Source organism: Alligator sinensis, unplaced genomic scaffold (assembly GCF_000455745.1).
Source record: "Alligator sinensis unplaced genomic scaffold, ASM45574v1 scaffold1012_1, whole genome shotgun sequence".
NCBI lineage: Eukaryota > Metazoa > Chordata > Crocodylia > Alligatoridae > Alligator > Alligator sinensis.
In genome coordinates, this window is record NW_005842104.1 from 1,663,442 (window position 1) to 1,674,894 (window position 11,453).

Consider the following 11,453-nt stretch of genomic DNA (forward strand, 5'->3'; position numbering starts at 1 on the left):
AATCATGTTACTCCTCCTGCTATAACTCTTAGAATTTCAGGGTGTTTTACTATACCAGGAGCTACAACAGTTGTTACTACATTCAAAGCTCTGAAGTTTATTGTCCATTTTTAGGTTTTCCCTTTTGTTTTCAGAATAGACCAAATCCTAAATCAGGAACTCACTCACACCCTAAGCATTTGTACTATCACTCCCCGATTTAAACTGTTTATTATGAATTACTATCTTATTTTAGCTTCTAGTGAATATTTTTTACCTGCACATTAAGAAATGCCTTTGTTTGCTTGTCCTGATTAACTCTATCAATTACAGCAAGAGCCTTAATAGCTGACACTGAGTTTTCTCACACACTTTTTTTTTTTTTTTTTGCGCGCCTTAACAAGCTGTTAACACTTTCTTTTCTTGGATTTCCATATTATTCCTAGTAGCAAAAACATTTCTTACCTTTCCTTTCTCACTTCGTTACTAATGAGGGTGCCCACACTTACACTTTCAGCAGTCCCTCTTTACCTTGCAATGTACACAAAACAAACACACCACACTGCTCACACCCTCTGTTTTGCACCAACACCGTAACAATCTTTGTAAAGACACTCACTCATTAGGCTCCTTAGGCTCTATTTCTGTACATTTGCAGTTTTTAGCACAGGAGTTGTCTCTGCTACTGGCTTCTTATTGGACCAGGAATAAAAGTTATTGTACTTAGCCTAAACAAACCACAGTATTATCTCAGGCACTGAGAGATCAGGTAACAACTTTTTCTTAGAACAGGTTTTCCTTAAGTTCTATTCTTATTCTTTCCTCCTGCCCTTTCTTGCATGCAATCTGTTAATTCCTTCACTGCCACTCTTTCTAAACACTTTTCACATTTCCCTCTGTATAACAAATGCCTTACAGCTTTCACTTTCCTCTGTCTTTTATGAAACAGCACTTCTTTTCCACAGCCTGCCATAAAAGCCACATTGCAGCCCTGGGCTGATGGTGAGGATTTTTCAACTGCTGAATCAGTTTCTTAGTTACTTTTGGTTTGGTGGCAGTAACCAAAACATTGAATGCCTTACAAGCCTGCTTTAAGCCATCATGTCCGTGAAAGGCACTCAGACTTCAGGGACAGGTACCTTTTTTTTTTTTTTTTTTAAATTTAAGATTCCTCCCTAACAGTCCACTTGGACAGGTCCTTTGCTCCTTGGTTAGACCCAGACTTTTCCTTAAACATTTTCAAAACAATGGGGAAGCTTCTTCCTCCAACCAGTGGTCTTCCCCCATAAGGGTGACTCTTTAAACCATGGTCTCCCCTAAAAGGGCAACTCATGAACTTTTTTGCAGGGTCACCTGCAACATGTAGGGGAAGGCAGGGGGTGAAGGAGGCAGTGTCACCCCAAAAGATTATCTGGTGGAGAATGTGGGTAAACCATTTAATGCTGGATGAAAGACCAACGCATGGGTTCAGCAACCAAGATCTTTATTGAGTCACACACAAATCAAGTGGGGGAAAAAGCAATGCTTTATCTAAAACCATTCATACATACACGGCAATCCACTGGTGCTCGGGTTCAGTCACACTGGCCAGTCATGGTGCCTCTAGACACAATGATCTTATGGGAGGGACACCGATAGTTTTCTCCTGAGCTGATGGCATATGATGTCGTCAGGGATGGTCTTCACTGCCTTTTTATCCAGACAAACTGCTGTGGTGCCTCTGACAGCCTGTTTAGCCAATTACCTTGTTGACTTCATGAAAACTCAGTCTTTTGGCTACATACATCTTAGGCTTAGGTATGCAGTTGGATGGATGGTGAGGAATTGCTTGTTTTACAACCTCCTGAGACAGGAAGTTTGCTTTGCTCCTTATCTTCTTATAGATGGTTTGTTTGTTCTTCTCAAGGCTGCTTTCTAAGCAGACTAGGCATGCTTGAAAAACAGAAAACCCAACTTATTAATTCATCCAAAATTTAATTCTCAACACCCCAAAATCCCCCCACATCCCTCTACACCCCTTGCCATCCTCCATCACACACCCACCATGTGATAAGAAAGCCAAAAGAAAACATCAAAACATATAGATATTTAGGATTTATTTTATAATGATAGACACTTGTAGGCTTCCAGATTGCTTCAAATTGTAAATATAGCAATAAAACATTGCCCATCTGATCTCTCTCTCTCTCTCTCTCTCTCTCTCTCTCTCTGCATGTATAATATAGTGGTCTTTTGTTCCAAATGGTGGAAGAACATGGATTTTGGGGTATTTTAAAAAGTGACTTTGGGATGCTGCTTCAGCAGTCCATTTGGCATGAGGGTTAGTATCCCAATACCAATTGGCCAGGCCCCAGAAGCTCCTGTCTATTTCTATCCTTCAAGTACCATGGGCTCTAAGGCCCACTGACCAACTAATAGCCCATACTGTGTGGGGCCAGTGGGTGAAAGATGCAACAGAATTCTTGGGACAACAAAGGCAAAAACAAGACAGGAGTGACATGTTGGGCCATGTCCCCTGGTCCCCCATTAGAGTCCTGTTTGCCCCCACAGTGGGGGTTATAGGCTTGCCTACAGGGGTGGTACTCAGGTGGACAAGCTCCGGTAGGAGAGGGTGGGGGTTGGGCAATTGCAGCAGAGGCATGGCTGGAGCAGGGGGGCTCTACTCCCTCTCACCTCAGCTGCTGCTTCCCTCCCTAGGACTCCGCCAAACTTGGTTGGGGGGTGGGGTCCCCTGAGTTCATGGTGGGGGGGGCTGGGTGTTGTGGCTGTGGTACCAGGGAAACCCAAGGGGGAAGGGTGCCAGGGGTACCCCTCTTGCTAGTGAGACCCACAGATACCTTCCCCACCATGGGGCACTCATGACACATGTGCCCCAGGGCATGGCACCAGAAGCATTGTAGGTCCATCAGTGTATAAAAACATCCTCACCAGGGCCCCCTTAAAGGGAATTACAAGGCATTGATTGGCCTCCACCAGCTGCACTCCTGTCACCAGTTGGATCATGACCTGGCGACAAAAAGAGCACATGTGACAGAGGCTGAGGTCTTGGCACCCCAGTGAGAGGGCCACCACTGGGGCCCAGGATTTGGAGCTTGGGGAGCAGGGTCCAGTTGGGGATGTAGGGTGGGATTGAGCTGAGGACCACCCAGGGGCCCAGCTCTTCTAGGGGCTTGGGGGGATGCACTTGCCCTCCACCACAAGCTTCTTCTCCATTGCCTTTTGTGTGACAGCCTCCAAGACAAGGAAGAAACCCCCCTTGCCATGAAAGTGGGAGGCTGCCATGATTTTGGGGCCCCCCCACCACCCAAGCCAGGGCCTGCACCCAGGTCTCAAACTGCAGGTTCTTCTACTCAGATAGTTGGCACTTCACTCCATGCCTGCAGATGAGTGCCAGAAAGGGAGCCCTGCCACTCAAGCTGGAAGGGCTGGCAGTGGAGGGTCCAGACTCCATGGCTACTGGTTGCCCTGAAACCACCTGTGCATAGCTGCCATTCTCCTGCTGGGGGGCCACCTTGGTGGGGCCAGGGCTAGGGACAGGTTGAGTGTAGTGCACCTGGTCCCCTCAGCACCAGTGGTCTAGGTTTGGGGGTGGGGCCCTTGCCCTTTCCACCCCCAGCTGTGGAGGAGGCTTAAGAGGAGCCCTTCTTACTGCCCTGGCCCGGGGTCCCTGATGGTGGTGGCGGGGACTCTCGAGAGCCCCTCAGGGAGGGGCCTGGCCAGGAGACACCCTGGCTCAACTAACTCCCTGTTAGAGTTCCTCTTGCCCCTGCAGCAGGGGTTACAGGCTCATCTACCACTGGAGAGGGTCAGTTGGACTCTGCCCCCAGGGTGGGGGTTGTAGAGACATGCACCTCCTTGGGGGCCTAGCTGGAATCTTCCCCCACAGCAGGGGCTGCAGCAAGTTCTGTGGGGGCATCTGCCCCCCCCCCCCCCCCGAAGGCTCCTGCCCTGTCATTGCTTCTCATAAGGGAGAGGGAAACCAAAACAAGAAAATCAAAACTCACAGTGAGGCTAATGAATCAAATAGGGACAGGTTTGGGCTGTGGGGGAAGGCAGGGGGTGAAGGAGGCTGAAGCTCACTGAGCTACAGCTACATAGGAAAAACTGGGTGGGGACACAGACAAGGGCTGGGGAGACTTGAGCTGCCTTACTCAGTCACACAACAAACACCAGGGCAGGGGGAGTGGACCACAGGACTTACCACACAAGGGCAAAACACACAGGGGAGGCTGCTGAGGCAGATGGAAACGATGGCTGGAGAGGTGGAGGGGCTTTGTTGAAGCTCAGTCCAGGAGCCCCTCAGACCCTCACGCAGGCACTTAGCAGCAGGGCAGCAGGCAAGAAACAAGGCACAGGTTCAGATGTGGGGAGGCAGCTGTGAGGGAGTGCAGGAGCCAGCACTCAACTAGGGAAGTAATCCAGCTCAGGTGTGGTGCAAGGTGATGCAGCAGGGAATCCCACTCCCCTCTCCTGAGGGTGGGAAGTAGCAGCAGTGGTAGCAGCTATCCAGGTCAGCCACCCAAGGTGTGTTTCAGATAAAGGTGAAAATGAAGGTGGAGGTGGGGGGTGGCTTGCTGAGGCAGCTGTGACATGCAAGGTGCCCTTAGGTGCTGGAATGGTGGGGGAGGGGTCTGCAGGCAGCACAGGCCCCCACCTCAGGCTGTTCCCTGACTGCTGCTTGGCAGCAGGCTGGAACAGGAGTGCAGAAGCTGGGGTGCAATGCTGCAACAGCAGCAAAGCAGGAAGGGGCATGGGCAACTTCCCCCTAGAAGCTCCTGAGACCAAGCTAGCAGCAATAGCAGCAGTCTGAGGCAGGAAAGGGTGTGGCTAGCTTCCCCCAGAAGGTCCTGAGGGCAAGTAGCCCTGAGCTGCTCACCAGGGCATGTTTTTATACTGCTGGGAACAGCACAGGCGCTGGCCCCAGGCTCTAGCTTCCTCTGACTCCAGATCTGGGAGGAGCTGGGCAGGGTTATTTTGCCCCAAGTAGCTCAGCTTTCCCCACAGCAAAGTGCATGTCTGGGCATGAGTGCTGAGACAAAAGTTACTGACTCAATTTTGTGCCAGTCCTATTTGAGCTGCTGCAAGTGCATGTGCGGATGTGCCCATCTTGGCAGATACACACAAACAGATAAAAGTGGGCACATCGATGTGTTGGAGCCAGATCCAAATGATTCTCATAAGAGACTAAACAGGATGATGGAATTTTATAACTGGAGCCACAAAACACAATCCTGTTCCAGTAGTCACAAAATCTCTTAGGTCTCTATACTCATTAAGCACTTCCATTTTGGACTGAAAAATTTGCTAGGCTTCTAGACTTAGGCTTCTGCTCAGCAGCAAGCAGCTAAGTGCCTACTCCTGCATAGGGTTACTAGTGATTTAGGCCAGAACCAGGAGCAACTATCTAGATTCACTTCTACATAAATCCACAGATTATGCCTGACACTTGACTGAAATTGACAGGACAAAGCTGGTAGCAACCTTTGCACAGTAGCTTAGTGGTTAGAGCTCTTGCCCAGGAAAGATCCAGTTTCTACTCCTTCCTTGGCCTGAGTATATTAAGTTCTGCCTCATTTCCAAGAAGAGCCCCCCTAAACATCAACTTACATAATAATTTGGGTGTAAGCACCCTCCACCTCTTTGGAGGAAGCTGGGCTACTAGGAACTTATTAGGTGTACAAATTCAGGAGGGCATTAGGTGTCTAAGCAAAATGAATGAGGAGGCAGGAGCTCAAACACACATACATTTGGCATTTCCTATTGGCTTGGTCTAAGCAGCTCCATTCTGGATTCTTGCACACTGGATCACCCTTCTGATCTGGCTAACTGTCTCAATTGAATATATGGCATCCCAAGTGCCTAATTTATTGATTTGGATTGTCCTCAGACAAGTGTAATGAGACCTCACCTCTGAAGGCAACAGCAATGCCTTCTAGTGGCTACCACAAACCTGTTCTGCACTCTGGATTCTCTGGCACTGACCTGTCTTCACTTGCATGCCCTGGTGTTAACATAAATTTGGGAGGCTTCCCTCAGACCACTAAGGTAACTCCTTAGATGCTTCTCTGCATGCTGCTCACTGGACCACCTCAGCCTGGTCCTGTGTTTAACCCTCTTGCTGGGCATTTTATCTTAATTGGTCTCAGTCACTCCACTCTCTTTCAGTCTGTAGCCAAAGCCCTCTCTCTCTAGTCCTCAGACCCTAGTCTTGAGCCCAGACTCCACCCTCTGGCTCCCAGTCTGCAGTCTTCAGATGGGTTCTCTCTCTCACTCTCAATAGATAGGGGTCCCAATCCCAGTCTTCCCTAAATTAGTAAACCAAACTTGGAACACTTTCCTCAGGTGGCCACAGTGGCTTCCCTAATCCCCATCAAAGACATCCTATGTCTTGCAGAAACAGCAGACAAAACCATAAAGTAATACAAATAAGATAACAAATCCCCCCACCAGGGTCCTCATACCCCAGGCAAACTCTTCTGCTACTGGCTAGCTATTCCCTGCCAGCCTGTGGGGTTATCTTACTGTCTGTCATTCTCAGTGAGTCTGCAGCCTTGCTTCAGGGAGCTGCTTTCCCTTCTATGTTCTGGGTAAGACTGAGCTCTTTAGCCCAGGAGTCAGGCTTATATAGCCCTTTGAGTCCACACCCCCTTTCTTCCCTAACAGGACACAGAGGCTCTTCATCAGTAATCTGAAGCCTTCAGGCTCCTCTGTCTGCAACCTACAGCCTGAAGACTGAAGTCCTCTGGTGATTGTCTGAAGCAGTACAGCCTTATACAACTGCCTCTCTCTATATGCTTAACAGGGATTTAGAGGCTCTTTTTACTCAAGACACCTAATTTTAGATTCTGCACTGCCTAAATAGAGGACCTGGTGAACATGATTTGGATTTGACTTAAAGTCCCTGGAATGATGACACAGGCATCAGCTCAGTAAGAACAGAACATGTTGAACAGAACAGGATGAAGTTCAATGCTGACTAATGCAAGATGTTACACCTCAGGAGGAATAACAAAAAACACAAATACAAAATAAGTGACACCTGGCTGAATGACTGAACTATGGAGAAGGATCTAGGAGTCTTGGTGGATTACAAGGTCAATATGAGTCTTCAGTGTGATGTGTCTACACAGGCCTGGGGGCAGTAGAGGAGGCTTACCTGTGGTCCTGGGGGCCTTCTGGGGCTGCAGCAATGGTGATCCTGCTGGGTGGAGCCTAGCTGGTAGTTGCAGCATGGCTTCAGGTAGCCCGGCTCTGCTTTTCAGCTGTGCATGTTGCCTGTGTGTGTGCTGCTCTGGTTTCAGGGGTAAAAAAATCTGAAGAAAAAAAACCCGGAGCAGTGCATGCATGGGCAGCATGCCCTTGCAGCCTGGAGAATACCTGACTGTGAAGTATGTGGTGCTGCAAATGTGTTTACGGTGTCACATACTGCATGCCCGCACTTGTCTGAACATGCCCACAAAGGGCAAATGCAGTTTTGGGCTGCATCAACAGAAGCATTAGGTGCATGACACAGGAGGTGATAGTTCCTTTTACTTGACTCTAATTAGGCCTCATCTAGAGTTTTGGGCTTTACATTTTAAACGGAATGTGGAGAAGCTAGAGAGGGTCTGGAGGCAGGTGATGAAAATGATAAAGGCTTTGGAAGGCAAGCTATATGAGAAGAGGTTGAAGGAATTGGAAACTTTCTGCTTGCATAAATGGTGCTTAAAAGGGGATGTGATAGTAATCTTCAAATATCTGAAGAGCTGCCATAAAGAAACAGAGAAAACGTTTTTTTTTCTCTCTTGCTGCATAAAGCAGGATATGGAGCAATGGCTTAAGCTGCAGCCAAGGAGATTGGATATCAGGAAAAACTTCTTTACTGTTAGAACAACGAGGCAGTGGAATAGACTGCCTAGGGAAGTTTTGGAATCTCCATCACTGGAGGTGTTTCTCCTTCCTCCAAGCATTGGATGTTAGCTACAGCCAAGGCTGGGAATTTTGACTAGGGTGAACCATGCTTGTGCTGGGACTAAAACCTGGCAGTTCCTTTCTAGAGGGTCTTGCCCCTCTGCTCAGAACAACTGTCCCATTTGGGGAAGGAACTTTCCCCCATGGTCAGATTGGTATAGACTGTTTATGCCTGTAGCTGTTTTTTTTTTGGGGCGGGGGGGACAAGGGCAGAGAGGGGGGAAGGCGAAAGGGAGTTGGACTACATGACCTCCAGAGGTTCCTTCCAGGCCTACTTTTATATGATTCTATGATTTTATGTGCAAGGAGCATACTCTCTTGGTTGACCGTTACCTCAAGGCATGTCCTTTGTCAGTGGTTCTTCCCCTCTGAAAGCCCCTCTCCTGATATGGGCATATCTGCAAATGGATGGACAGACAGTACCAGTCCAGACATTCAGGCATGTTCTCCATCTTCTGTAGACGACATATTCTTGCATCTACATAATAACAGAAGGAATTTGGACAGTAGAAGGAGATTGTATACAAATGCACAGAGCCTGGGAAACAAGCAAGAAGAAGTGGAAGTCCTCACACAGTCACAGAATTATGATGTGATTGGAATAACATACACTTCGTGGGATAGCTTGCATGACTGGAATGCTGTCATGGATGGATATAAACTGTTCAGGAAGGACAGGAAAGGGAGAAGAGAAGGAGGAGTCACTCTTTATGTAAAAGAGCCATATGATTGCTCAGAGCTCCAGTATGAAACTGGAGATAGGCCTGTTGAAAATGTATGGGTTAGGGTCAGAAGGGAAAGCACCAAGGGTGGTGTTGTGGTGAGTGTCTGCTATAGATCACTAGGCCAGGAGGATGAGGTAGATGAGGTTTTCTTCAAACAGCTAGTGCAAGTTTCCCGATCACAGGCCCTGCTTCTCATGGGGGACTTCATTCACCCTGACATCTGCTGGGAGAACAATAAAGCAGTGCACAGGAAATTCAGGAAATTTTTGGAGAGTGTTGGGGACAACTTCCTGGTGCATGTGTTGGAGAGACCAACTAGGGTCACTGATTGACTTGCTTCTCATAAACAGGTAAGAATTGGTGGGAAATTTAGTAGTGGATGGCAACTTGGGCAGCAGTGACCACAAGATGATTGAGTTCAGGATCCTGAGGAAAGGATCCTGAGGAAAGGATGGAAGTATGGGTGGATGAATGGAGTATCAGGTGGATAGAAAAGTGGCTGGAGTGTTGGGCTCAAAGGGTAATAATCAATGGCTCAACGTCTACTGGGCAGCCAGTATCAAGTGGAGAGCCCCAAGGGTTGGTTTTGGGCCTGCTTTTGTTAAATATCTTCATCAGCAATCTGGAAGATGGGATGGAGTGCACCCTTAGCAGGTTTGAAGATGAGACAAAGCTGGGGGTAGTAGTACGTACATTGGATAGTAGGGCTAGGATTCAGAAAGATCAAAACAAATCGGAGGATTGGGCCAAAAGAAATCTCATGAGGTTCAATAAAGACAAGTGCAAAGCCCTGCACGTAGGACAGAACAATCCCATGCACCACTACAGGCTTTGAACCAACTGGCTTAGTAGCAGTTCTTCAGAAAAGGGCATGAGAGTTGCAGTGGACAATAAGCTGCAATGAGTTAATGCTGTGCCCTTGTTGTGAAGAAGGCTAACGGTATACTGGACTGCATTAGTAGGAGCGTTGCCAGCAGATCGTGGGAAGTGATTCTTCCCCTCTATTTGGCACTGGTCAGGCCACATCTGGATTACTGTGTCCAGTTTTGGACCCTCTACTACAGAAAGGATGTGGACAAATTGGAGATAGTTCAGCGGAGGGCAGTGAAAATGGTGAGGGGGCTGGGGAGCATGACTTATGAGGAGAGGCCAAGGGAACTGGGCTTATTTAGTTTGGAGAAGAGAAGACTGGGGAGAGGGGGGATTTGATAGCAGACTTCAGCTACCTGAAGGGTGGTTCCAAAAAGGATGAGGCTAGACTGTTCTTTGTGGTGGCAGATGACAGAACAAGCAGCAATGGTTTCAAGTTACAGCAAGTCAAGTTTAGGTTAGATATTAGGAAAACACTTTCTCACTAGGAGGTTGGCGAAGTACTGGAACAGGTTACCCAGAGAGGTTGTGGAATCTTCATCCTTGGAGATTTTTAAGACCTGGCTAGAGAAAGCCTTGGCTGGGATGACACAGTTGGGGATGGTTCTGCTTTGAGAAGGGGTTTGGATTAGATTACTTCCTGAGGTCCTTTCCAACCCTAATATTCTATGATCCTGTGGTTTCTCTCTTGCTTAGATTTCATCACCACCTCTTCATGCAATATCTCCTCTGTCTCAGGAATCACATAAGTGAGGTGGCAGCAGGTAGTAGCCCCTAGTACTTTATATCTCTAGTGTCTCTCTGGAATTCTCTCTGGAATGCATTTTTGTTATAAACCTTCTTTATGCTTTATGAGAAGTGTACAGTATCCTGTCTAGGACCCATTGTGATAGCTAGCTATTACTTTTTTCTCTCTTTTCTTATATGGTGTTCCATCCATTACAGAGCAAGGATAACCCTCCCCTAATTTATGAGGTTAAGTTAGCTAAACAGATTGGTATAGTTTTTTTGTATTTCCAAGTGAGCCTACTGTGAGCAAATCGTACCTTCCCAGTTGCCCACTAGATAGCTCTCCAGTGTGTCATTAGTTATTTTACATGATCTCTTCTGCCTTTACGTACATGTTGATTGTGTAGTACATATGTTCTGTGATGCATGTGATCTGCCAATGGAAAGGTAATACCCATTCTTCTATGATTTCATCACCTTCCTTCTTATTTGATGAGAGACATTCTTGCATGTGTTTTAATTCCCCTCTCCCAAATCTAGCTCCAAACTTCATGCCACAGGGTCATTTCTAAGGGCTTGATGGAGAGTGACTGCTTTATGTATATGAAAGCCAGGCGTCTATGTGAGGCTGAGAACATACTGCAAGTTTCATTATGTTAAAATAGTACAACGTGACTCAGATTCCTTTTTAATTGTAGCCAAAGAACTCAGCCTAGTGTGCAGTCCAATACTTTCTTTCATCAGAGCCACCAAAAATCTAAAAGAGAGTCTCAGAATCTGCTTAAAAAAAGGGTTTTTTTGGGTTTTTTTGTTTTTGTTTTTTTTTACTGCTATCACTAGCAGAAAATGGAAAGTATAGATTATGCTTCCCTAACTGATTCAGCTGAAAACTCAAAGTAGTCATCTATAAGCCCCTTCTTTTCTTTAACATTGGAATTGTTTTATTCTGTTAAATAAATTATAAAATGATGTTGTGAATTCAGAACATAACATTAATGTTTTAAAATGTTAATGGAAGACGATACAGAAGAACACTGAAGAATGTGAGAGGAATATGCTTTGTCATGGAAGATGGTTTGTATAAAAACATTTGGTGGCTTCGGTAAGTATCCAAAAACTCACCATTACCTAAATTATCTCAAGCATTGAAACCTTGACATATATCGGAGACAATGGCTTTATTTGGTGCATGAAAAGATT

The 11,453-nt window shown here is 46.8% G+C and overlaps 1 long non-coding RNA gene across 2 annotated transcripts; it reads right to left on the reverse strand.

The window, feature by feature from the left end:
• Nucleotides 1-1,463: 1,463 nt before the first annotated feature.
• LOC102375133 lies at nt 1,464-6,567 on the reverse strand. 2 transcript variants are annotated; one of them, XR_323931.3, is made up of 3 exons: nt 6,502-6,567; nt 2,908-2,985; nt 1,464-1,911 (listed from the first exon to the last, which is right to left on the reverse strand). It is a non-coding gene; the product is annotated as an uncharacterized LOC102375133 (long non-coding RNA). The 2 variants fall into 2 exon arrangements; XR_323932.3 differs by lacking the exon at nt 6,502-6,567 and adding an exon at nt 4,181-4,214.
• Between the last annotated feature and the right edge of the window lie 4,886 nt (nt 6,568-11,453).